We start from the raw sequence: 22,598 nt of genomic DNA on the forward strand, positions 1-22,598 counted from the left end.
ATTTCAGCTCAAGTCATGATCTTGGGAGTCGTGAGATGGAGCCCCATTTTGGGCTCTGCACTCAGCAGGGAGTCTGCTTGAGATGCTCAACCTCTCCCTCTGCTCCTTCCCCCTGCTCTCTCTCAAATAACTTAATACATCTTTAAAAATAAATAAAACATTTAAAAATAACTTACCAATAATGGTCAAATCAAAAAACCTTTTCTCAAATCTCATCCGTGTTGATCATTCTCCATCATATTGCTAATCACAGATCACTAATATACCCTAAGCACAACTCTTTCCCCTTAGGAGACCTATATGGCTTTGTTAGTATTCTTCCAGCATTTTTCTTGCTCTGCCTCGTATTAATTCACTTAAATACTAATTCAATATTCATTAAATGCTCATGTGTACAAGACATGACTAAGCACCCTCTAACATATATTTCACATATGTATCCTCCATATAAAACAAATTCCCTAGAATCAAGCCACTTTATTACCTGATTTCAAATTATATCTCCTATTTTAATTTCCATCACTACAGATTTGTTCTCCAGCATACTCTTTTTTCTTAGCTATTCTTTAAGGCTCAGTTCAATTTCTACTTTATCCTTTCTCTGTATTTGTACAGAACTTACTATCGTTTCCCCATCCTTGTATAGAACTTACTACTTATATCTGCAATGTCCAATATGAAAGCCATGTCACTACTAAGTACCTGAGGTTTAGCTAATCTAAATTGAGATGTGCTTTAAGTGTGGAACACACACTTTTGATTTTGAAGACTTGGCATGGGAAAAAAAAAAGAATGCAGAATAACTCAATTGTATTTACAAATTAAAAAAATGTTTTAAATATACTGGGTTAAATAAACACATTAATAAAATTAATTTTACCTATTTTTATTTTTTAACAAAGCTATAGAAGATTTTAAACCGCATTTGTGGCTCAACATATTTCTATTGGGGGTGCTGTCCTATACAATCTATTTATAAAAGGCCCACAATTTTTTTTTAATACATGCCATCCACCCAATGAAAGTATAAGAATTCAATATTTTTTCCCTTTTATAGTGTTTTTTTAAAAGATTTTTTTTTTATTTGACGCAGAGAGGGACATGAGAAAGGGAACACAAGCAGGGGAAAAGGGAGAGGGAGAAGCAGGCTCCCCGCTGAGCAAGGAGCCCGATGTGGGGCTCTAGCCAAGACTCTGGGATCATAACCTGAGCCAAAGACAGACGTTTAATGACTGAGCCACCCAGGTGCCCTATAGTGATTATTACATTAGGAATTACGGATAGTAACTAAATAGAATTAAGTGCCTGTTAAATTTTAATATCACCTTTAAAATATAACAAGGAAGCTTATGGCATTTCAAAATACAAAATTATTTCAAAAGTTGTTCTCTGATGGCTATAAATTGAAAATTCATCTACATTTTATGTATCTCCAATTTTGAGTTAAATGTCTCATCAGATAGTATTATTAAACCTGTAGCTTTTCTAGTATCAGAAAGTATTAGTTCTGATCAACCTACATTATTTTTCTTCTTGGTCACTCAGTAAAGAAAAAAGCAGCTTCTACTTTGACCAATATCACTGTACCAATATCCAGTAGCCAAAACAAAGAGCCTTTATATGGTAGTATGAATAAACAATGTGGGCAATAAGATACCGCTTGAAATAAGGGTAGGCAGAAAAATGCTTTTATAATGTTTTATAAGTAGGAAATAAAACTTACAAATTGTAACAAAAGTATTGTTAAAGTATAGATTGAAAGGAGAGGAAGGCAGAATAGAATTTATCTATAGAAGCAAGCTATGCCTATGTTCAAAGTTGGCTGCGAGACTATTTACTATCTATGTGACATGAGTCTGAATTTGTTTCCTTGCATATAAGATGGGAATATATGTATGTATCAAGCATCATTACAAGGAATACATAGACGTTTAATTAATGTCAGTCTCCTATCCCTTTCCTTTAATACTAATAACTATATAATGGTGGAAAGATTATGGGTGACATTTCCCCCCTTCATTTTCCAAACTGCTCAAAGTATTTTTAAGCATATATGAAAATTCTAATTTTTCAGACTCACACTCCTCTGCATGTGAATTTACAATTAATTTTACTAGCTTCCTTTCACAATTTTTTAAAAAAGCTTAAGATTTGTCTGGCAGTGAGAGGAGTACATGGTAGAAGAAAAATTAAGTTTAAGATTCTATCAGCAGAAACAAATACAAAACAAAGTATAGAGAAGAAAACAGCAAAAGGAAATGCTGTTTGAAGAAACTGCCATAACTCAAACTAAGCATTGAAAAGATTAACATGCCTCTCCTCTCCTCAATCTACCTGCTGTTGAAGCTTCTCTTCTCTCCTTTCTCCTCTCTACTAATGATCACCACAATTCTCATGGTCAAAATTTTAAAGGAGAGTGAAGAAATTTAGGATGTTTTAACAAAGATAAACCAACACATTCGTTGGGAAATAACTTTACTAGAACGTACTCATCCTCAAGTGCCTTTATTCATCAGTTGACAGTAACAAAAGCAAATGTGTTCCTGAAATACTGAACCTGTTTAATAGATTTTGCTGCTAGAACTGGAGAGGGCAAACTTTGGTGCCTGCTTCTGACTTCCTTACAACCTTACCTTTATAGACATGGGTCTAAGAAATGAAAAGCAGCAAAAGTATACGATTCCAAATCACATGCAGATGAAAATATCAAGTTACTATAAAAAAATTAAACAATGGTAATAGGAATAACTATTATTATAAAAGCTTAACATTTGTGTATTCATTGTGTACCAGAAAGCTAAGGACTTTACGAGAATTATGCAATGTAAACCTTAAGCTTCTATGTAGATGATATTACTGTTAAATCCTCTTGCTTAGTGCTCACACAGCTAGATTTTTTTTTTTAAAGTCCTCTCTATGCCCAATGTAGGGAGTGGGGCCTGAACTCACAACCTGACTCAAGACTCACATGCTCCACCGACTGAGCCAGGTAGGCACCACCACACAGCTAGATTTACTTCAAGGCTTACAGTTTTAAACCTTATCTCATCCTGCTTCTTTATTCATATACAATTATAAATGCAACTATGATTTCCTGTGTGTATGTGTATGTGTACATACACACGCTTGTGTGTGTGTGTGTGTGTGTGTGTGTGTGTATTATTCAGTAAATCAATAGTAAGCAGCAGGAAATTAATTCCCACTTTGGCAAGGTTTTACCCACCTTCACATACCATTCAACAACTGGCAATCATTCCCTCCCCAATAAATGCTGTTTTGAAAATAAAAGTTACATTTAACATCTTTCTCAAGAAACTGATGAAGAAGATTTGCATTAAGCTTTCCAGTAAAAGGATAAATGCCATGAAAGAAAAGGATAAATACATTAATCTCTTATAAAAGGTAGATAAAAAAACTGGTATCATACAGATATCTATGCTTTGTATTTTAATTCTAACACTTTATTAGGATTTTATTTTAAATTACCCATTTGGTTCCTAACATATTTACATTTCTGGACTTTTTACAAAGTCTTTTAAAAACTTTTAAAGGCTATATATTCAACTTCAATGAATGATACACATACTAAAAGGCTTATTACCTAAAAGTCATATTTATCACTCTAACCAACTTCAACTGTACCACAATCTAGACTAATAGAATTAAATTGCAAAGAACAAATGACTCCTCTATACTTTTTATAAAGTTACTCACAAGATCACATTTCGAAGAAACCCAAATGAAATGGGAAGGCTACAGCTTGCAAACAGAAGAGGTAAAGCAAACATTAGTAGAGGGAGAGTATAAAGATAGTATCTTAGAAACACTAATCTTAATCCAGCCTCACTTTCCTCCATTTGGAAGTGTGCGCTGCTGCTTCTGTCCTGGCATGCTTCTTTTCTTCTCCCTGAAATCCTCTGCTTTTCTCCTCCTGGAAAGTTATCTCACAGGACTTTGTTTTCCATGCTAACATCTCTCAATTGTCAAAGGATGTCCTATCTTGAATTTAAAAAAACAAAAACATAGTAACTCCTCATAATCACGTAAGAGTTCCTAGTAAATTCAAAGAGCTAATAGTAACTCCACAATTCAAATTTGGCAGATTTTAGAAAAAACTTAACAGTAGAGCAACTAAGACCCTAACGATGAGAAAAATACCTTTTTCATGGAGACCCCCATCTTCCTGAAGAAAAGACTATGGGAATTGAATTTGCTGTTCTACCTTCTAGGTCTCCAATGATCTTTGTATTTATTTTTAAGAGAAGACAGATATACTTCAGCCAACCAGCAGGGTGAGCTAGTGGTAGAATCAGATTGATTACTGTCAATTTTCTGAAAATTCAAAGATGTAAATGGTTTTAATATTAAAAGCAATGATATCCCTCTAATAAACCTGAATTAAAAGACAATACTTCTAGAACTGCTTTAGTCATTGCTACATCTCATAACTTTGTAAATATTTACAAATTTCATCTACAAAATAGTCTCTATAGGGATTAATGTAAAGAGTTAGAACTCATTTGAATACCTATCCAAAATATCACAGTAGCCATCCTTTATTCTCATGTTTTACTATATAGGATTATCAATTAAAAAGTTTAAAATACTTTTTAAAAAAGAATGTTCTAAAAATTAGGAAGTCTTAATTCATCATACCTATTTCTGAATTCAGTGCAAACCTCTGCCTTAAGAATGCCTGAAAAGCAATCATGAGAAAAGTATTCCTACAAGAATAAATAAGATCCACTCTTTTCCTCTGGAATCATACCCTGAGAAGTAAGTAACCTTACTTACTTAATTTAAGTAAGTAACCTTAACACAAACTGTGTATCACCAACAAACCTGATCTTTTCTATCAATTTCTCTAAATTGCAGGTATCCCCACCACTCCCAGTAACTGTCCTTGACTCTCTTTTCTTGTTCTGCTACCCAATACAGTCTCAATTCAACCACACCAAAACTCTCCCTCTTATAACTTGAGTAACAAACTTAAACTGCAAAATGTTTAAGGTTTGCAGGTAACAGGCTCACTCTGTAATTACAAATCATCTGAGAATAATCCTAATTATCCTAATGCAAGTAAATCCACTCACATGGTGTTGAAAATAAAGCAATAGCTTACCAACTTTCTTCAAAAATCCGTAATTTAAACGCACTTTAAATAACCCATAAAAGCTTTAAATCCTCAATACAATTTTAAAAGTTTTTGTTATATTTGATAAAGAAATTAAAGAACTGTGAGATTCTACTATAAATGATTTTGCTACTTGTTGAATTTCCTAATAGATCTTACAGATCTAGTCAGTGGTCATAGTAATCTTAACAAATCATTTTTAACAAGAGCCAATCTACGTCCATTTACCCAAAAAAATCTATTACAAAATGAAGGCACTACATCGTTTTTGGCATCTCATTTCTTATGTAATAACTGGTAGTAATGGCAGTCATTTCAAACTTTCCAAGAAGTTTATCAAGCTATTTGTTTCTTTAAATTTTGGGGGTCAAGACTGCTTTTTGAAAAACTCGAAATTCAAAAGCAATATTGCTCCAAAATTAACTTGAAATGTCTGTATTTGGTATCTGGAATTATTCACTGGAAGTCACTTTAAAAACTACATCACCATATCATGTTAAATAACAGTTTTTAACTTATTGTCACAGATGTTCTCATTAAAATAATAGTATATAACAAATACTTTCAAACATACTCCCTTGTTTCATTTTTCAACCCTTAGTTACAGAGTCACCTTCTCATCCCAGCAATGTGACCAACGAAAAGAGCAATGGGGTAGAAGCTGAAAAGACAATTTTCCATTAAGCACTAACATAATCATATCTGGTCCTCAATATATCATAAAACAATGGGTATAACTAGCAGTTCCCTGAGATTCCTTTCACCCTAACACTGCATGACTCAATAATACATTTTGCCAATGTTAATGTATCTTCTATTTATTAATACAATAAGATTGTTCTCTATTAGAAGAAAAGCTAAAAGGGGGAAAATATATATCTGAAAGAAGCAAGGAAAATCAAAGTTTTAAGTTATATTAAAAAATTCAAATTTTAATTTGCACAGATCTAAAGTTAACGATCTCAATGTGTTTCTCCCTCCAATCACATTATTTACTCTGTTAATGTGACCCGGTCATAACAAAACATTAGTTGTCTCCAAGTTTTCTATTTAAAATCCCAGTTAACACAATATACAAAGTATGATGCAGCCGTAAGTGCAGCATAAGGTTATGTTAGAATTCTAAAATTTACACTGCCATGATTTTAATAGTAATATACTTATCACTGCACCAACAGTGTTGTCAAGCCTTCATGTTTCACCAATTAAAATGGCTAAACCAAATTATAACTTCTTCATAAAAACTAATTTTTTCTCACCAAAGCTACCAAGGCAGGATTACTGCCATCAAGTTCCCTGGATACTTACACACGACACTGAAGGCAAAGAGCAGGTTTCCTTTGAGTAACTTGAGTTGTCTATTTTTTTGAAATGCTGTCCTCCTTCTTGGACCAAAGAAATGGTACTAAACTACAGCAGAAAAGCAATATACTATTAAGGCAAATCTAATCTATCATCCAGATGCAACAAGACTGGCATTAGTCGGAAATGGCCAGAAGAGATGATGGTGTTTTGGTATTTCTGTTGTAATTATTGACTTGTATACAAAACAGGACCATCATTTAGGCCCTCATTGTGTTTACCCCCTTGTTGAGTACTTCTTAATGACCACACAAAATCTAAGTCTAGACATCAAAGTTTTATAAAAACTAAATTTATGTCAGTGTTACTCAGACAGTTCAAGAAAGTTTTCCACTAATGTTGCTAAACCATGGATGGATCCCAACACGAGAGTCGTCTGTGGAAGTCTCGTAACAAGAAACCTTTAGCTCCACCACCTAAGTTTCCAATCACTGAGAAGGGTCTGGGACAACTCATCTTCAGGTTCACGGGAGAAGTGGAGCACACCTGCTTTCCTCTGGCAGAGATTAAGCTCCCAGGGACACAAAGGCCAGGGAATCAGACCTGGAGAAGCAAAAAGCTTTAGCTGGACACCCACCAAGCCCCTGGCAACCCAAACACTTTGGGCGATTTACCTCTTGCTGTTACTTCCCAGGCACCTAGCGGCATAAGATCTTGCAGAACAGGGGGAGGGGACGGCTATGCGGTCCTGGTCCCACGTTAGGGGAGGGGTGTGTACAGTTAATGCCAGAACTGGCGCTTCTGGCCAAAACCGAGCAGCCCCGGAGAGGGGTTGGTGACTGCTCTCGGACCGCCCCGTTACTCAGTGCTTTGCAATGGCGACCGCCAGGCTCCCCAGGCCGCCTGATCTCGGCCCCTTCCCCCTACTGCTCACTGGCTGCTCGGCTTCATGTGACTAAACAAAACCCCCAAGTCTAGTGCCCAGCTCAGCCCCTTTGTGTCCGCTACCGGATTCTCCGACGCCGCCGTGGAAAGGTCCCCCACCCCCACCCCTTCTCCGCCGAGTCCCGCCCCGCGGCGGCGGCCGCCGCTCACCTCAGGCTCCGCCGCCCCCCGCGGCCGCCGCGGCCGCCGCCTCCCCGAACCCGGGGCCCGGGCTCCTTGTGTAGCACCAACTCCGCCTCCTCGGCCGCCGCCGCCATCTTAGCCTGTGCGGCAAAACGCGTCCTTCTGGATGGTTGGGACCCAGCCTAGGGCGTAGCTGCCCGGGCCCGAGCGCCGAAGGTCGGGTCCCCCAAGTTCTTCCGCCACCCTCAATCCCGCCGCCGCCACAGCCCAGAGGCCCGAAACCCACTCGAGTCCCGGAGAATCCGACCAAATAACCCCTGAAACTCACAGTTTGGTGCCGTGTGCGTCAAACCGGGGCGACGTTGGGAGCGCGCGGCGTCCCCGCGTCACACGCCGCTCTGTACGCTACTCGGCTCCAACGGCCCCCCTCCGCTCCCCGCTTTTCGCCTCCGGCCCCGGTTCCCACGGCGCAGGCGCGCTGCTTTCCCGCCTCTACCGAGCTGCGGGCCGCGGGGGCGGCCAGCGAGGAGCTCTTGGGCGGCTTTGCTCTGATGGAGCGCCTGGGCCAATTAGGTAAACGGGGGCAGCAGAAACAGTGCACCACTGTTCTCGGGTGCCAGAAACCAAACAAGGTCACCTCCCCCAGCGCTGACCTAATCACTCTCAAGGAGGTTCCCGCCCCAAAGTAGGCACGCTCCAAATATGGTGGTGCCCAAACTCTGCAAGACCCAAGCACTTAGGCAAGCCTAGGCCCTTTAAGGTGGAACAGGCCCATATTTGATTTCCATAATCACTAGCGTGCCAGAATTCCTTTTCTTTTCCTACTGTTGATGGAAACAGCTAAGGAACTCAAGATCTCCGGTCACAACTGCAATGGCAGAGAAAGATTTGGATCCTAAGGGAACCAATTGTTGGGATATGCTTGATGGCCAGGCAAAGCATCAAATGTGGCAACTCAATTAGCAGAGCAGCCTACCCTAAAAGGTGCCCAGGATTTGGCCCTATTTGATTCTTCCAGATTTCAAGTGCAGGGAGGGTATTTTCTCCCCAAGTTACTCAGTATGCCAGGAGTCTCCAAATTAAGGTTATATAGGAAGCAATTGAGATACCGGTTAACCCTTCAATGAATCAGTAGGTTCCAAGAGAGTTCTGGAAAGCTTCCTTTTTAACAAGCATCCACCCCAAGAGACTGAGAGCAGAGTTTCACACACTATACTTCGAGAAACACTGACTTGGGCTGTTCTCTTTGCTTTTGAACTGAGCAAACAAGAAGTTGCTAATATGTTTGACGTGAACTAAAAGTTCCCAAGGAATCTAAAAGTCTTGTCTTAATAAATTCTTCAGCTTTTCTGAATCTGTTTTCAATTTAAAAGGAAAAAATGTTTCATTAGTTTAGCAATTATCATAAACTGTGCTCCTCCAAACCCTCAAGATGTTACTGATACTCAGAGAAACACAGTACAATTGCGCTTATTTGACAAGAATCAGGAACATTCTCTTTCCTGTACTATAGTGACTATCAACAGCAGCAAACACAGATCCCCGAAACCAGATATTTATACTTGCTGCATTAGTTAATAATAATGGGCAACACTTTTTTTAATAGCTAACACTTGAGCTTACTAGGTACACTTACTAGGTACCAAATACTGTTCTAACTCAATGAATTTCATTAAAACTTAGTAAGGCAAAGGGAGGTCAGGTAATTATCTCAAAATCACACAGCTCTTTAAACTCTTTAAAATGTGAATTTTCCTTCCTTATTTACATAAATGGGTAAATAATAACATATAAATGTGTATATTTTTTAAGCAAATTGAGGGGGGATCCCTTTGGGTCATCTCACCTGCAGAATCATTAAAATTGGAACTACTCCCTTTACTACTGGACTTACAATTGATAAAAATACTTTGTACTATGAAAATTCTCCCAACATTGGGTCACTACAAAAGCAACTACCAAAAAACAAAAACAAAAACAAAAACCCATGAACAAAAAAACCCAACCTCTGTTGTAAATGTATACTACTGACTGACCAAGATGGGCAGACAGATCCTATTATAAGCAAATAGAACAACTTAGAACTCAACCATGATCCAGAACTTGTCTTACTAATAGAAGCTGTTTGTACTACAATCCACCAACTAAAATGTGGTACTATAGATATAGTAGTACCAGTAATAGTAGTAATTACAAAGTAAAAGTAGTAATAGTTAATGAAACTGTAAACAAAATAAATATCAAAAAACTTGATAAGGATAGAAAGCTTGAAAAAGGTAATAAGAAAAGAAAAACAAAGTAGGCAATTGGAAAAATCCAAGGCCCAGTTAAGTGGTACAATGCCAAAATATTTAAAGACATTAAAAGAAAATGGCAGTTGAGCATCAGGATGTGGAAAACAGTTTGACCCTGGCAGAAAATTCACAAAACACATCTACTCACTGTAATAAAATAATGCTCTGATAAATACATCTGATTAAGAATCTTTTAAAAGAAAGAAAGAGAGGGGTACCTGGGTGGCTCAGTTGTTAAACGTCTGCCTTCCGCTCAGGTCATGATCCCAAGGTCCTGGATTCCAGCCCCACATAAGGCTCCCCACCCAGCAGAAGCCTGCTTCTCCCTCTCCCACTCCCCCTGCTTGTGTTCCCTCTCTTGCTGTCTCTCTCTCTTTTTCTGTCAAATAATTAAATAATCAAAAAAAAGAAGAAGAAGGAGGAGGAGGAGGAGAAAGAAGAGAAGAAAGTTATTCCAGTGAATGGAATTACCCAGTAAAAGATACAAAGTAAACCGTGGTCTCAAATGACTTAATCAAAAAGAAAATGCAGTTTGATTTTGGATAAAGCAGATAACTTTCATTCTAATACTTTTGAATTCCAAGCAATAAGAAAAAATGAAACTCATTAATCCACTATCCTAGTAATAAAGTCAAGTTTTGGATTTATCTTAGGGCCTGACTAGTTCTAGACTCACCTCTGAATACCAAGACTATAAGGCAGTCTCATTTGTGGAATTGCAAATATTATGTTTGTCAGTTGGGGTGGGAAGTAAGAGGATGTTTGGCATGGGAAAAGATGAAGCAAATAGAAATCAAGTCTTATATTTATCTTTGTCTCACATTAACTCCAGCACAGAGCCTTATATATAGCAGGTATGCAATAAACAGTTTTGTTCAATTCAACCAATATTCACTGACTGCTGACTCTATGCAAAGTGCTGTACTAGGTACCATAGCAAAAAGAAGAATAAGATGGTTTGTTGTACATATTTAATAAATCATAGTTGAATGCATGAGGAGATTTTACAGTCCAATAAAAGAACTAGCAAAAACTATCATCAACTCTCAATTTACCACGGAATAGGGAAGATGAGGAAATAGATAATAAAGATTTCAAAATCATGGTTAACACAAAACCTCATAAGGGGTGCCTAGGTAGCTCAGTCAATTAAGTATCTGGCTCTTGATCTTGGGATCCTGAGTTCAAGCCCTGCTTTGAGCTCTTTGCTTGATGTGGAGCCCTCTTAAAAAAATAAAAAAAGTTTTTAAAAACAAAACCTTATAAAACACAGTACAAAATAGGTTAAATACATATATAAATATTTAGTAAGAATTATATTTAATATTTAGGAACACATTCCTTACTTAACTCAACAGCATATCAGAAATAGACCATGAGAGTCCATGAGAATATGTAAGTTTGTTCTCAGAACACATGTAGAGAAAGAAAATAGCTATGGAAATTTAAATAAATATTTAAGGAATAAATGGAGAAGTCTACAAAAACAAGAAATGGAGGGACAGAGGTAAAAAAAGGAGATTCAGGCATGAAAGTAACTCCACAGAAGCCAAGGAAGTATTGGTAACAGCTGACTACCATAACAAATCACCTCAATGGCTTCACACATTCAAGTTTCATTCTTACTCAGGTCACCCTCCACTGCAGTCAATGGGAAGGAAAGAGGAGGCCCCAAAGCACCAAAGGTCCCTCCACCATTTGACTATGCCATCTCCTAAGATCTTAGAGTCTTCTATGAGAAGACTCTTCTGCAAAGAAACGGAGAGTACACATGGAGAAACGAGTGCAGTTGAAGTGGCCAAGCCCAGAAGTGGCACAATCACTTCTCACTTTCCACTAGTCAGCAATTTAGTCACATGGTCCCATTTAATGGCAGGCGGAGCCTAGGAAATGTAGTTAGGCAGTGTGCCCTGGAGGAAAAGGAAATGGGAATGGTGAACACAAAGCAGGGGCTCTGCACATCCTGAGTAAATGTAGCAAAGAGGTTATGAAAGATAAGTGGTGTCCACTGGGTATACAAGATCATTGGTGACCTTGGTAAGAGCAAGGTCAGTGGAGTGACTCAGCCTACAGCAGTGGGTTCAGGAGTGAATGAAAAGGAAAGAAGGGGAAAGAGCAACTGAACCACTGGACACATGAGGCTGAGAGATTAATCTCAGACTCTAGGTAAATGCCATTGCTCAAGGATTCTTGGCAACTAACCATCCAGCCTTCTCTTGGTTAGAAGAAAGGCCTCACTAGACCTTCATCAAATTTCCACACACATTAAATTTGAGAAATGCCTTTATTGTTTATTTTTTTCCACAGTGAAAGATTCCAGATGTTCTGGGATATTTGGTTGAGATCCATCCAAGGAAAAAGGGCATCTGCAATTTCAGCCATCCCATGTGCTTTACTATAGAAAATGAACATAAAATAGTAAGCCAATATTTTCCAGTATATGTATTGATTTCCTCTGTAATCAATAATTAGGAGTTATAACTGTACAAATATGTTCCTTTTACTACATTCTAATAATTAGAAATTAGACTTTGATATCTCTAGTTTAATTGTAAATAAAATTAAATATCTTCAAAATGAAACTTAAAATTTTCTCTATCATCTACTTAAATTTTCTAAATATTTTCTAAATACATTGAAGAAGGAAAAGAACAGTAGTTATAACCTTTAAAAAATAGATTTAGGAAACATTTAGTATGAAATAAAAATAGAGTTCTAAAAATATGATACAATAATGTCACCATTATTTTTCTTATCCATTTCTCTTTTTGTTCCAGGACATTACATTTTTTCTTACAAACTCTGTCAGATTCATTCCTCATTGTCATACTTCACCCTTAACATAGAATGGCTTTGGTATTCCAGTAGCTGATGAATTTAATGCTTTTCTACTAGGCCTGAATGGTACACTGAAAATATGGAGTCATTCCCTTCTTTAACATTCACATGGTGCCTAAAATATTTCAGACATTGTACTGGGCCCCTTGGAAGATGCGAAGGTAAGTAGAACACTCTTGACTCTCAAATGTCTTATGGTCAAATAGATCAAAACTCACATGCTCAAAGTGCTGTTTGCATTTTAAAGTTGACAAAGCTTTCTTTGTCAGCTCATTGTTCAACTAGTGCCTCATGTGGTAATGATAATGCCAATAAGTCATTTTCTTCTAGGGTTTGGCTCTTTGCTTTGCATTTTGAGAATCAATTGGGCCAGAATTGATCAAGCTCAGAAGCATGAAATATATAAGAGACAACTGTATAAATTACATGTTAATATATTAATTTACAGGAAAAGTTTTGACTGCCAACCAAACCACTCTATTCTGAGTAATAGAATACTCAGACGGATTGATCAACACATTCCCTCCCCTGTAGAGAAGGGTGCCAGGAACGCCAAATTACTTGCTCAATGAGCATGGAATGATATGAAAATGATCTTAACAGATGGTGTCATGAAACTTTGATAGCAAACTGCACCTGCCATGAAGATGTACCTGTCAAGGGAACTTAAACTCTTAGTCTGTTCTCACCAGGAAAATAACTCTTATTTTCCTTAAAGATATGACAATATATTAAAACAAAAGAAAAAAGAGATGGAGGGGTGCTTGGCTGGCTCAGTCAGTGGAACACACAACTCTTGATCTTGGGGTTGTGAGTTCAAGCCCTACGTTGAGTGTGGAGACTACTTAAAAATAAAAACTTCAAAAAAGAGAAAGATGAGGTATTTTGTGATTGAAATTTCATCAGTTCTATAGTGCTTTCTCTTAAATATAGTAACATCTCTGAAATCAAGATGTTTTACAAATCTTGTTTATAATTGGCTTTTTTTTTCCTTAGGGGTTCATAAAATAATGGCATGATCTTTCATTTAACAATGCCTTAGAATAATGAACATTTTTAGAAACTCCTCCAATTCTGTTTTATTAAGTTGACTTTCATTAACTTAGTTGCCCTGATACATCATTACTTATTGCCTAAGTTCAAAAACTATGTCAAGCTTTTGTCTTCTCAATTCATATTTGACCAGATGGTTATAAATGAGCTTTATTCCTGAAAAATATAGAATATTGGAGAATAGTTCATACATAAGTGCTTTCTTCTCAATTCATATTTGGCCAGATGGTTATAAATGAGCTTTATTCCTGAAAAATATAGAATATTGGAGAATAGTTCACACATAAGTGCTTTCTTTTCTACTAAAGTAAGCCAGAAATAACCTTCAGGGATTTTGTGACCACTGTTTACTGCAGGAGTCTTATGACCCCTGGAAAATTCCTTAAGGCATTCTTATGTACTCAAGAACAGGTCTGACCAACTATCCCATTATTTCCCTGATATGACAAGCTATCTTCAGTGGCTATAGCGAGTCTTCCACTGGAAATGACTGCCTCTCACATGGCATCACCATTTTCCACTAGGTACGTCCATAGTCATAGCTGACTATCTAGAATACATGTGTTACTAAGACAGCGCTGGGATCCTTAGTCCAAGGTTCCATTTCCATGGACTATTTTTTAAATATTTCTTTAGTATGTCAATCCCTTTACTAGTTAGTCACTGCAGAGACTGTAGTGAAAAATCCCCAGGCTCATTCTGTATAGCTCTGGAGTTTGTGTGCTTCACAGAGACACTCAGCTGTACAGTGAATGAAGGCTAAAATCCAGCCCATTTTCCATTCACCAAATCATGCCCTTAGCTCAAGGCTGATCTTTCCTCAGGAAAGGATGCCATTTTTCTTCCCACAAAAGTGCCTTCCCTTGTGAAGCACCCTTGCGCCTTTGGGCCTGCATTGCCTGTTTTAATTCTTCCGAACCTTTTTAATTTCTCTGCCCAGAGAGTCCTTGTACCTACTTCACAGAAAGGGAACTGATAGGCTACTTGATCCTGAATACTCAGTCCCGGCTCTCAAGGAGCTTCCAGTCTAATGGAGGGAGATAAACAAAGAAAAAGTACCATTGTGATATGTACAATAAATAGAGGAGACAGGACTAAGCAGCCAGCAGAATCTTGAAACACCAAGGAGGAGGCCTACACTAGTCTGGGGGATCAGAGAAGGCTCTGCTGCCCAGAACACCTTTCCACTCTCTCACCTGGTCTAACTCCTACTCACCCTTCAAGTTTCAGTTGAATATCCCAGTCCCAGAGAGGCTCTGCTCCATCCCCCTCATCCCACCCACATAGCAATCTTTGTTTTCCCTTTGTTACACAGTAAACCCCACCATGACAGAAAAATAGGGCCCCAAAATTCAATTTCATTAATTAGAAGGTCATATTATTGTGAGACTAATGAAATGACTGGAGTGAGACTACATGGTTTGCGGGCTAGAGTTCCAGAGGTCTGGCTGTATGATTAAAATCCATCCTATTCTCAGCTAGAGTTTGGACCAATCTACTGGTACTTGACTTCTCTAGCTTAAATATACTAGGAATGATTCTAGGTCCTATGACTAGCTAGGAATTCCAGAATCACAGCGCTGATTCCAGGAATCTCTCAGTTACCTGGCACCCATTTCACTTGCCTAATCCAGGAAGACTGGGTTGGGAGAATATTGGGAATGCAGAATTCTACTTCCTCCATTTCACCTTGCCTCTCTCCATCCCAATTTAAGAAATTTAACCCACCTCATTGGAAATTGGGAACTGGGCAGAGGACAGGACTAACAGCCAGATGTGTTATACTTGGTTTCCCATTATCAGGGAACATGTTTTTAATTCATGGTAGTTGCTTAATAAATATTTGCGGAGGGGCACCTGGATGGCTCAGTCAGTTGGGTGTTTGTCTTCAGCTGGGGTCGTGATCTCAGGGTCCTGGGATTGAGTGCCATGTCGAGCTCCCTGCTTGGCAGGGAGTCTGCTTCTCCCTCTGCCACTCCCTTTTCTCTTCTCCCCACTGCTCATGCTCTGTCTCTCAAATAAATAAATGCAGTCTTTAAAAAATAAATAAATATTTGCTGAACTGAACTGCCGTTATATCTAACATGATATCTACGAGAATTTTGAAAGCTAGCTTGGGGAAAAGAGTTGGAGGGAAAATATTTTATGCAGAAGAAACATGTAAAAAAAAAAAAAAGCCCAAGAAAAGCAAGAGTGTGATATGTTGGGGAATGGCAAGTAATTCAAATGGTTAAAATATAGCATATAAGTGGAGAGTGGAGAATTGAAACTGGAAGGGAAAACAGAAGTTGAGTCTCAAAGGTCAAGAAACTTGGACTTTACCCTAAAGACAATTAGGAAACCATTGATGAAAGTTTGAAAGGAAATTATATGATCAGATTTGCATTTTAGAAAGGTCTACAGTATAAAAAATTTATTGAAGGGTGTGTAAAACTTGAGGCAGAGAAAGAGTGGGATATTTTCAGGATAGAATCTGGTGCCTACATACAACCATAGCACATGTTAAAGGAAATTGCCCTGCCCTCAGCCCACATGGATAGTTCTCTGCAACTCTCCTTCACACTTTGCAAGCCAGCTCCCTCTAACACTTTGCTGCAGTGACTGGTCCATGGATGGGAACCCGATCCAAGAAAACCAATTTATAGGCTGGCAAGGGGCCTATAATATAAGTGGCACGGAAGACAAATAGATCAATGGAAAGAATAGAGCATCCAGATATAGATCCACAAATACATGGTCAATTAACTTTCAGCAAAAGAGAAAAGGCAATTTAGTGGAGAAAGAATAGTCTTTTCAATAAATGATACTAGAAAAAAATTAATATCCAATATGCAAAAAATTGAACTTTGATCCCTATATAAAAATTAACTCAAAACAAATCATAGACCTCATATAAAACCTAAACCAAAAAACTTCTAGGAAAAAAATCTTTGTGACCTCCAATTAGGCAAAGATTTCTGGAATACCCAAAAGCACTATTCATAGAAGAAAAGAATGATAAAATGAACTTCATCAAAATTAAGAATTTTTGCTCTTCAAAAGACTGCTAAGAGAATCAGAAGACAACCCACAGATGGGCAGAAATTTTTTGGGAGTTGCATAATTGATAAAAGACTTCTATTCATAGTATCTAAAGAATTCTTAAAACTCAGTAAGTAAATAAACAACCTGATAAAAAATGGACAAAAGAGTTAACAGTTTGTTTTTTTTACCAAAAAAGATAACACTCGTGCCAAATCAGCATAGCAAAAATGTCCATTAATCATTAGAGAAATGTAAATCAAAACCACAAATGAGATATCCTTATACACCTGTGAGTAGGCTAAAATGAACAAGACTGATTGTGCCAACTGTTGTCCAGGTTGTATAGAAACTACAATGCTACTACACTGCTTGTGGAAATGTAAAATGGTACAACAATCTTGGAAAAAAGCTGGGTAGTATCTTTAAGAAATGAAACATGGGGTGTCTGGGTGGTTCAGTCAGTTAAGTGACACCAAGTGCTACTTAGAGTCTTCTTGGTTTCGGCTCGGGTCCTGAACTCATGGGTTGTGAAATAAAGCCCCTTGTAGGGCTCTGCACTCAGTGGGAAGTCTGCATAAGGATTCTCTCTTTTTCTTTCCCCCCCAACTTGTGCTCTCTCACAAATAAGTAAATAAATCTTTAAAAAAGGAAGAAAAGAAAAAAAGAAATGAAACATACATACCACCTAGTGAATATGATTCATCCCTTTCACCCCTGGTTATTACCCAAGGTAGAAGAAATATACATCCACAAAAGATTTGTACAAGAATGTTCATACAAGCTTTATTTGTAATAGCCTCAAAAGTCCATCAGTGGGTGAATGCATAAAGCTAGCCCCCCCAAAAGAATACCTAATGTATGATTGATCCTCTTTATGTAAAACTCTAGAAAATGTGAACAAATTTTATAGTGACCGAAAGTGGATCTGTGGTTGCCTTTTGTGGAGGAGGAAAATGAGACAAGAGTGGAGATGGATAAGGGATTATAGGGGGATACAAGGATATATTTGGAGATGATGGATATATTCATTATCTTGATTGTAATGATGGCTTCAGAGGTGCAGTCAGATGTCAAGGCTAACCAGACTGTATATTTTAAATATGAATAGTTTGTTGCTTCCATAAAAGAGTTTCAGTAAAGACCTTTAATAAAACTCTAAAAATATTCTAAGACAGAGATAAAGAAAGGAGTGAGTTCCTTGAAGGAATGGAACAGAAGATTAAGATTAGACTTGGACAGGGAGAGATAACACTCCCATTTGACACATTTCTACATGAGGTGTCAGGCAGATGAGATTATTTCTTTGGTTAGATGTTGTCCAATTTCTATATAAAATTGGCAGCAAGCCTTTCTGTACTAAGTGACCTGCAGGAGGCAGGCAGAAGGCTTGAGGATAGTGGAACAAGTCTGAAACAGCTGCTGCCGAGAGTGGGAGAGCCCAGACCTTAGCATTTGGACAGCACTGTGGTTTCCGTTGATATTAGAGAATAAGAATCGTAGTGACCCCACTCTTTTTTTTTTAAAGATTTTATTTATTTATTTGACAGAGAGAGATCACAAGTAGGCAGAGAGGCAGGCAGAGAGAGAGGGGAGGAAGCAGGCTCCCTGTCGAGCAGAGAGCCCGATGCGGGACTCGATCCCAGGACCCTGAGATCATGACCTGAGCCGAAGGCAGTGGCTTAACCCACTGAGCCACCCAGGCGCCCCCCCACTCTTGTATCATTATGTAATTTTCTCTAGCACAAGTCAGCTGTACACGTGAAGGAACAGTTCTCTCACTTCTCTGAACACATCTTTCACAAACTTCTTCAGTCTTCTAAGCATTCGGATTCCTATGGCAGCTGTTCTACCATTTTGCCAGGCATATCAAGACATTTTTCATTCATTCATTTGTTCAACCAGTCAACATATATTCAGCCTTTTGACTCAGGTATGAGATGTCTAATAGCACTGAAGATACAACAGTCTAAATATATATGGTCCCTGTTCTCAGTCTTCCGTGCCTTAATGAGCAACTTGCTCTCCCAGGCTCTACTCTGACCCCATGAGACTGCAGGGAACTACTCACATATAGGTCACCATGGGACTCATAACAGTTACAGATCACTTGACCATCGTTAATCAGGGTGGCCTCATTTCATGTCCCCATTTTTAAACTGGACCCAATCATGTTCCTTCTTTCTAGGGTTAGTATTGTGAGCTGGGAGAAGTATGTGACCAATATTGAATTCCTAGGATCTGTAACCGGAGACCCAAGAGTAAAAGGAAATGTACGTGATATCTAGTACACTGTCAGGAAGAGCTTTAGGTATTTTCTTCGCTTGAAATTCAATAAACCTTCACAATGTCCTTCCATTAAAGATGAACGCTAACCTGTTCTCTCGCTCACTTTGGGCAACAGATTATTATGAAATCTTTACATATTAAATAATGTGGCTCTAATGCATAAAATGAGAGTGACACATTAAGTTTGTTCTTTGTCTTCTTAAAAGAGAAATATCAGATACATAATAGCCAAATACAAGCAAGTGTGTCTTTATTTACTGTGTATTTATACATATTGGACATTGAGTTAGGAATCACTTTACATTGCTTTGAGGGAAGATAGAGAAGTAAGTTTCCTTCTACTCTTGTAAATCTGTTTCAAGTAGAGCAAGAAATCTTATATGGGACTATGACTTGGGGCCAGAATCCAGTGTTCAGTGGTCACCTAGCTGGCTGTCAGTACTCTGTAAGGCACCAAGAAGAGACAGCTAAACAGTAATAAAGGGAAAAAAGGTATAAAAAGATATATGCATGTTATTTCCTCTACTGCTGTGAGCCAAAAAAATTAAAATGAAAACTACGCACAGATGCATAAGGGATGTTTCTTTTAGTGAAAGGGGGAAAATGAATCTCTAAGAGTTGGGGATAGAAATTGATGAATTTGGCAGTAGGCTTTGGAAAAGAACAGTGATAGCCAACCTGACTAATAAGAAAAAAATGTTGCAAAGAAGCACTAGGACCAAAAAAGCAACATTTTTTTTTAATAGTACAGGAAAACAAAATGGTCTTGTAATTATCCCTCAGGGAAGCTTTCTCGTGACAATGAAATTTTCCAAAGGAATGAAATGGAAAAAGGGGATTCTGCCTACATTAGCCCTAAAGAGATCAAGTTAATCTCTCTCTATCCCTATGGGTAATAATGAACTTTTTTTTTATATAGGGAAAGTAATCATGTGCCAGAGATTTCCCTAAATCAGGTCAATACACAGATTCTCCATGCAGCCAACCACAATGAGGAATCCTGAGTAGATTCCTGGATGATCATCATTCATAATTAAGTATAAAAGTCACATCTAGCCAACTAGTAATATTTTGCCTGCAAATATGGTTGGCAGAAGAAATTGCTGAAATGGTAAAAGAAAATAAGAGATGATCCATGAGTCTGTGATTTAATCATCCACCCCCCACACACCCACACTGAATGAAGAAGACTGGTGCTGAATTCATAATTCCCCCGTAGCTTTTGGGAACCTTAATCATTGAGACAGGGAATTCTTAGAAACTGATTGTTACAAGTATATTCTCAGTATTTTTGTGTAGATAAATAATCAGAGAATACTTACGTAAATAACTAAATCATTCTTTTAAAAAAAAAGATTTTATTTTTATTTATTTGTCAGAGAGAGAGTGAGAGCACAAGCAGGTAGGAGAGGGAGGAGTAGGCTCCCTGCTAAGCTGGGAGCCCAGCACAGGGCTTAATCCCAGGAACCAGGAATCACCACCTGAGCTGAAGGAAGGCAGACGCTCAAAGGACTGAGCCACCCAGGCTCAATCTGAAACAGTCTTAAGACAGTCTTAAGACAGATTACTTTGTGAATTACTTATGGCAACTTGTGAAGAATTTCCCCTTCTTCCAAAGACAACTTGCTCTGTCCCTCCTCACTTCATTGGCTTGTGTCTAGAAGGATTGACCTGCAGAGCTTTCAGGCAACCTTCATGAAAACGGTTTCACTTAGCTGAGCTTTTGATAGGCACTTGGCACCCATGAATTTATGATTTTATTCTCTCTCAAGTGCCAGATCACAGCACGTCTATGCTGCTGGGATCGTCAGCCAAGTTTGGGGCTGCATCAGCCTCACATTGATTGAGTCAGCTGTCACCTGTTATGTCACCCACCATGCTGAGAATCACCCTGTTCCTGATACTGGGCATAATTCTATAAACAAGAACAACAAGGTCCCTGCTCTCATGAAGCTTTCATTCTAGTGTATTGACTAGCTCAACATTAGGAGAGGATCTGTAAGAAATCACTCTGGACACTTCAAGCAAAGAATTCACAAGTAATCCTGTAAATAAAGCAGGATAAGGACTGTTAGGAAAGGGGGAAAAAAGGAAATTGGGGTATTGATCTTAAGACAGCCCTCTGGCTGGGGAAGCCAAGGTTTGCTCAGGCACAGGGCTCTGGGGAGGGAATGAAGGAAAAACCTATTGTGTTGCAGGTATGGTGGGCAACTCAGCTGGGGCTCATTCAGATCCAAAATAAAGCATTCCTGTAGTGAGAGCAGGCTGTTGCTTATGAGCGATGATTTGAGATGAATTGGGAAAGCTGCCAGTTCAAAAATGTCTCTTCCACAGATGTCTGGAAAATGTGAATGTTTACTTCTCTTGGGAGAGGTGGTGGTTAAAAGCATGGACTTTGGAATCAGACAGATTCATTTGTGAATTGCAGCTGTGCAACTTACTATTTAACTTTGGAGCACTTACTTTTCTCTTAGCCTCAGTTTTTTCATCTATAAGATGGGAATAATCATGCCCCATCACAGAGTTTTTAATAGAGCTTAAAATAGTAATTATAAATCAAGCACTAGCATAGGTGCCTGGAAACAAAAAATATTCAATAAAATATAGATATTCTTAATATTATTTATATTGATTGATTCACTCATTCATCAACTAACATTGGTCGAACAGCCACCATGTACTGGGTATTGTGCTGGTCATGATGTAACAGGAAAGATAGTCATGGAAGCAACAGACTATAGTAAAATGTGAAAGGTGTCCTAAGAGACAGTAATACATTGAAACTTCTTTTCACTTTCCCAAAGCAGATAGAGGAGGGAGGACATTTCAGGGAGATGGAATGTAAAAGGCTCAGTAAATGAAAAATGTTTTAGATCCTTTCTTCCTAGAAACAGAGGTAGATGGTAGGAATTGGACTGTCAATAGAAGAGGATACTTGCTCCTAAAATCACCGTGTTCCTTTGACTTCTGTTGTACTTCATTCCTCTGGGTTTTTTGTGGGTTTTTCTTTTTTGCGCGTGTGTGTTTTTTTCAGTCTCTCTGTGGGTCTGTGTCAGTCTCCTTTGTGGCATCTTTCTCCTTTACCATTATATTTTGGAACTCCTTAAGATTGCCTGAGATGAGGGCGCCTGGGTGGCTCAGTGGGTTAAGCCGCTGCTTTCGGCTCAGGTCATGATCTCAGGGTCCTGGGATCGAGTCCCGCATCGGGCTCTCTGCTCAGCAGGGAGCCTGCTTCCCCCTCTCTCTCTCTCTGCCTGCCTCTCTGCCTACTTGTGATTTCTCTCTCTGTCAAATAAATAAATAAAATCTTTAAAAAAAAAAAAAAAGATTGCCTGAGATGATTTTCTTACTCTGTATACTCCCCTTAAGCATCTCATCCATTACCAATAATATCCTTGGGATTTCAATTACCATCCAAATGATAACTCCCAAATTTTTATATCCATGCATATCTCTCTTATAAACTCATCCTATTTCTTTTTTTTTTTTAAGATTTTATTTATTTGACAGATCACAAGTAGGCAGAGAGGCAGGCAGAGAGAGGGGGAAGAAGGCTCCCTGCTGAGCAGAGAGCCTGATGTGGGGCTCCATCCCAGGAC

General features: G+C 38.4%; 1 protein-coding gene across 9 annotated transcripts in view; it reads right to left on the minus strand.

Annotated features, from left to right (window-relative positions):
* ZNF644 (zinc finger protein 644) overlaps window positions 1-7,954 on the minus strand; it is a 130,227-nt gene extending 122,273 nt beyond the window's left edge. For 3 of the 9 annotated variants that reach the window (XR_006383195.1, XR_006383196.1, XM_044238657.1), the window contains exons 1-2: window positions 7,833-7,954; window positions 6,443-7,039 (exon numbers count right to left, since the gene is read on the minus strand). The gene's annotated coding sequence lies outside the window, so the exon portion shown is untranslated. Of the gene's footprint in view, window positions 1-3,847; window positions 4,000-6,442; window positions 7,061-7,832 lie in introns of those variants that run through there. The other 6 variants (XM_044238658.1, XM_044238661.1, XM_044238665.1 and 3 more) reach the window with 6 other exon arrangements.
* Between the last annotated feature and the right edge of the window lie 14,644 nt (window positions 7,955-22,598).

Source organism: Neovison vison, chromosome 2, assembly GCF_020171115.1.
Source record: "Neovison vison isolate M4711 chromosome 2, ASM_NN_V1, whole genome shotgun sequence".
In the NCBI taxonomy this organism is placed as follows: domain Eukaryota; kingdom Metazoa; phylum Chordata; class Mammalia; order Carnivora; family Mustelidae; genus Neogale; species Neogale vison.